The following is a 6,000-nucleotide window of genomic DNA, read 5'->3' on the forward strand; positions in this document are numbered from 1 at the left end:
TCCTTTACATTAATAAAGTAAGAGACAGAAGTTTTTAATTTACATTTTTCCTTTTAGCAAAGATTTTTTTCTATTTTTATTAATTTTTAATGAAAAATAATAAATACACTTCTTACAAACAATTGAAACATTAGAAAAGGATATCCAGTGGGAAGTAGGTCCACATCTCTCAGAAGTGTTCCATGCACATACAAACATGTGTTTTATATCAATTTATAGCTCCATCTTTGCACATCATCTTATTCTCTGCTTTTTTTCACAGGTACTATGTATTCTTCTGTGCCCTGATGTTTTTCACTTAAGTAATTTTGGAGGTTTTCCCAGAACAGTACATGTAGATCAAGCTCATTTTCAATGCTGCATGGTATTCCAGGTATGGATTTAACCATCCACTATCCATATACATTTAAGTTTTTTTTCTAGGCTTTTGATATTATAGACAGTGTTTAATAAATAATGTGAAAATGTGTCCTTGCACCTAGATGCTAATATCTGCAGAATAGAATCTTGAAAATAAAACTGCTGTGTCCAAGAATATGGGCATCTATAATTTTGATACATGATGCCATATTTCCCTTCAAAACGCTTGACCCAGTATGCAGTATCTCCAGAAGCGTTTGAGGGTGCCTGTTTGCCTGTATGGGTGCCCATACATCGTTTTAGCAATTCATTCCTCACTCTCTTATATCATTAGTGTCTCCCGCTCTACTGGATCAGTCGGAATACGAACATGCTGTTGTTTCTTGCATCTTAAAAGAAAAAAACCATTTATTGGCCCCACTTGCCCAGTCCATTACAGCCCCATTTGTCTGCTTCCCTTTTGTGGCAAAACTACTAGAAAAATGATGTCTACACTTACTGTCCCTAATCCTTCTCTTCCCTGTCTCTGGACGCGCAGACTCAGCGGTCATGGCTCACAGGCCCAGCCGCTCCGCGGCATGTGGGATCTTCCCGGACCGGGGCACGAACCCGCATCCCCTGCATCGGCAGGCGGACTCTCAACCACTGCGCTACCAGGGAAGCCCTTCCCTGTCTTCTTGAATCTTCTCCAGTTAGGACTTTCAGCCTCACCACTTTACCAAAACTGCTTCCGGCAAGTTGCCAATGACCATTGCTTCAGCAGTGGTGAATTCTTAGTCTTCATCTTGCTCTGCTTGTGAGCAGCCTTTGAGAGGGTTGATCCGTCCGTTTTTCTTGGACCATTTCTCATGGCTTCAGTGATGCCACACTCTCCTTCAACCATACAAACTGCTCCTTCTCACTTTCCTTTGTTGGTTTCTTCCCATCTCCATGACGTCTTTTCTTTCTTTTTTTTTAATAAGTTTATTTATTTTTGGCTGCGTTGGGTCTTCGTTGCTGCGCGCGGGCTTTCTCTAGTTGTGGCGAGCGGGGGCTACTCTTCGTTGTGGTGTGCAGACTTCTCATTGTGGTGTCTTCTCTTGTTGCGGAGCACGGGCTCTAGGGGCATGGGCTCAGTAGTTGTAGTGCACGGGCTTAGTTGCTCCACAGCATGTGGGATCTTCCTGGACCAGGGATGGAACCCGTGTCCCCTGCACTGGCAGGCGGATTCTTAACCACTGTGCCACCAGGGAAGTCCCTCCATGACATCTTGATGTTGGAGTGCCCCAGGTCCCAGTCTTTGGACCTCATCCCTGTCTGTGCCTCTTCTTTGGCAATCCAGTCTACCCACATGGCATTAAATACCTTGTCTGTCTCAAAGACCTCAAATTGTCTGGTTGGATCTGGCCTGGATCTCTCTTCTAAACACAAACTTGTGTGTTGAGCTACCTACTTGATATCTCTACTTGCATATCAGAGGGATCTCAAGTTAGACATGTCTGAAGTGTGGTATTTCCCTAAAACTTCTTTCTTCCACTTGTTCACACATCACATCCAACCCACTAGGAAACCTTGTTGGCTCTACCTTCAGAATATATCCAGATTCTGTCCACGTCTTGGCACTTCCACCAGCAACACCCCAGTCCAGGCAGCTGTCATCTCTCACCTGGATTATTTCAATAACTTCCCGCTTCCATTCTCGCCCCCCCACCATCTGTTCTCCATAGCACAACACAGCAGCCAGAGTGATCTTGTTATTACCTATCAAATCACATCACCCCCTGCTCAGAACCTTTCCATGGCTCACAGAGTTTAAAGGCAGAATGTGACACTCCCCCCACCCCCTGAGAACATTCCTCTCTGATCTCATCTCCTATTACTCTGCTCCTCTCTCTGCTCTAGTCCCACTGGCCTTTTTGCTGTTCTTCTGGTGCCAGTGCAGGCATAAGCTAAGGGATCTAAGGGAAGAAAAGAGCAGAATCCAGAAATGGACTTATCTGTGTATTTAAATGCTTTATTTAAAATGCTTGTTTTAGCATTTACTGAAAAGGGGGGAAATGATATACTTTCCAAGAAATGGTTTTGGGACATTCAGGAATGAAATGCAGGCAGATCTAAAGTCTGAGCCTCCTGGGTGATACTCTGTGAAATTGCATTTCATTTCACCCAATCTCCTAGTTAACACTCAGAAACACAGGGGTTGTTTTGCACCCCATGAGTGTGTAGGCACGTTAGCAGAGTCTCGGGAACAGACAGATGTGAGGCAGGGCCAGGAGGGAATAAAAGCCCACGAGTGTACTTCTAGGCTACAGTGGAACCCTCAGTGCTCAAGACAGTACCATCCACAGCTGCCTATCTCCTTTGGGGACCTGGGAAGCTGTGGCTGTGTCTGGGAGCACGCCGTCTTATCTCTTACCTTCTCTGTGGAGATATAACCATCTCTATGTGTTTCCACATCATTTGCCATCATAACTGGTACATTGAACAAGCAGGTCTTAGAAGGTTCAATTGCAAAGCAACATTATTTGTATTTCCAAGTATCTTCTATAATCCATTCCATGGGATATTTCTTTACCATCACCTAGATGAAAATTCAGGCAGACCCCTGAGTTGTCTGGTGCCTCTTCAATAATACAAATGGATCTGCAGTCAGTCACTTTAAATCGCAAAAACCCACTCATTTTAGTAATTAAATTCCATGTAATAATTAACACCTTGCTTTGCAGATAAAGCTTCTCATCCTCGAAGCCTGCAGTAGGGGTGGGGTTGTGATCAGCTTTTTCTCTTTTTGTCCAAGCAGGGCTTCTCCTCTTGTTACCCTATTATGCTAACCACAGTTTCTGGCTTCTCCAGGATGGAGATCTGGGGAGACAGAGTGGTAAGAAGAATGGAAAAGATCTTTCCTGATTGATATTATTGTGGTCAGTCTTCTCCAGACTCGGCAGATATTTTAAGGTAACTCTCTTATGTGGGGATCCTTCAGAAACCCACCGATGAAAGAAGACACCTTTGTTAAAATAGACTTCCCGATTTCCATCAGTGACAGGCTTCTGGAGGGGCAGAGCCAAGTGGCAGCCCTTAACAGCCATCAGCAAGGTGGGTGCAGTTACTATAATGGGCAGAGTGTCTGCAGCAGCAAAGCAGAGTATTTCAGCACACGAGAACCTTTGATGTTTGTTCATTGTTCATCGTGGCCCTAGGACCAAAACAGATCGGAATTCTACTAGGAATCACTTGATTTATATAACTGGGAAATCTCTAGATCCAGTGACTAGAAACCTGAGTTCAATGTAGAGTCATAGCTCATCACCCAAGTCTCAGATCTGAATCAGCTGAAAGACATAGAAATGCCCGGATCACTGATTTTGCAGCTGGGTCCAAGGAGGAGCCGCAGCGACAGCACCTGGGAATTTGTTAGAAATGCAAATTTCCAGACCCTCCCCCAGCCCTACGGATGCAAACACTCTGGAGGAGGGTCCAGCAGTCTTTGTTTTAGCAGGCACTTCAGCTGAGTCCTGTGCATGCTAAGGTCTGAGAACTCTGACCTTGAGAGAAGGAGAGGCTGGGAAGCCTTAGAAGGGACCCTGTAACATTGCTGTAAGTACCTAGTGTCAATCTTCCTTTAAGTCTTCTCCGGAAGATCTGCAGCCATTAACTAGGGTAACTGCAGTGAGGAAGGGGGACTGTCCAGGCCTTTGGGAAATTTCTAGACGTTAGTTCTGAGTCGATGCTAATCTGTAAAGTTCCAACATGCCTCTGGACCACGGAGAGGGGTTGGGGGTAGGGGTCTCGTGTGGTGATCAAATAATAAATGAAATTTTGGGGTGTGGCTGCCTCACAGTGGGTCTGCTCACCCCCACTATGTTTATTTTCCCATCCCTGAATAGAGCTGTAATAGGTGTCCTCAGCAACTAGAAGAACCCCTGTATTGATTCCCTGACCTGGGTGATGAGCCTTATTATGGTAGGCAGGACCATGCAGAAGCCACCTGGAATTTCCTCTTCTTACCTAAGAGTAAACTAAAAGCAATGCCACTTCCCTGGAAGAATTGCAGAGATTAGTATTTCCATCTAATATTTGAACAATACAGGGGCTGTTCCACCACATCCTCATTTAACTTATCTGTTTGGCATGACAGAAGGAAGATGGTTATTGGAGAATGACTGTGGATTCTTATGGAATCATTCAGGTACCGGACCAGATGTAGCCTCTTTACTGGATAACACAACAGTGCTTCTGGTACTTTGAAGGCAATCATTGATCTGGCCGTTGCTTTTTTTCCTCAACACCAAATTAGCAAAGATCCCCAGGTGGAGTTTGCTCCCAATTAGCAGGATCAGCAAAACACCCTCCCTGTCTTACCTCAGACCTCTGTGACTCTTCCGCTGTCTGACAACATCCAGTCTGCAGGGGCCTTGATCATCTTGATATTCCCCAGAACACCATGCTAATATATTACATTGTTGACACGGCGAGCAGGAAGCAGCACATACTCTCGATGCCTTAATGAGACATATGTAGGCCAGAGGGTGGGAGAGAAACGCCAAGAAAAGTCAAAGGCCTACTACCTCAGTGAAGTTTCTAAGGGGTCCAGGGGCCTGAGAAATGTGGGCATTTCCTCTCCAAATAGAAGGGCAAATTGCTATACTTTGTATCACCTACCACTGAGAAAGAGCACAGTGTTCTATATCTCTTGATTTTTGAGATAACATAGCCTCTTTCTGAGGGTATTGTTCAAAGCCACATTTGAGTAATCCACAAAGCTGCCGAGTTTTGTGTGGGGACCAGAGCAAAAAAAGCCTCCCTAGCAGCGTTTCTCAGCATCAGCAGTGTTGACATTTGGGGGACAAATAATTCTTCAATGTGGGAGGCTATCTGCGAATTGTAGGATGTTGTTTAGCAGCATCCCTGGCCTCTACGTCCGGTTGTGACATCCAGAAATCTCTACAGACATCGCCAGATATCCTAGGGGGAGCAAAACTGCTGTCACTTGAGAATCCCTGGCCTACAGCATGTCTAGGTAAGCCTCGGGGTGAGTAAAGCGCTGGCTGACGCTTAACTGCAACCTCGTGAAAGACCCCCGACCCAGATCTTTCTAACTAAGCTATTCCTGGATTCCTGACTCTCAGAAACCATGAGAGATAATGAATGCTTGTTGCTAAGTTTGGGGATAATTTGTTTTGCAGCAATACACGGATCTACCAAGCCATACGGTTGGCGTACACGGCAGCAATTGTCGTCCAGTGTAGGCAGTGTACACCAGACTGGAGTTGAGCAGGTCCTGAATGTGCAGGTGAGCTCCGTGAGCAGGCAGCTCCTACTCCCATAGCATCTCCTCTTGCTGCACTGTAAGTCTCCCTCAACCCACACCTTTGTCCTTTTGGGATTGACAGATGGTGGAGGAAGAAACTGTTTGGACCAGGTTCACAGATGGTCCCTTACAATTTGAAGGCATCAGATAGATGTGGACTGTAGAAGCATTATAGCCCAAAGCAGGAATGCGGTAAGAGAAGTTCTCTCAAGGCTGAACCCTGAGCAGTTGTCCACTTTGTCTGGATGGAGAGATGGCCAGAGTAGGGGTATATGCCAATTCGTGGGTGACTAGTGGTTTGGTATATCGGTGGCACAGGAGTCTGAGGAAGACGTTTGCAGATGAATCTC

The sequence above is a fragment of the Delphinus delphis genome, chromosome 9 (genome assembly GCF_949987515.2).
Source record: "Delphinus delphis chromosome 9, mDelDel1.2, whole genome shotgun sequence".
Classification (NCBI taxonomy): Eukaryota; Metazoa; Chordata; class Mammalia; order Artiodactyla; family Delphinidae; genus Delphinus; species Delphinus delphis.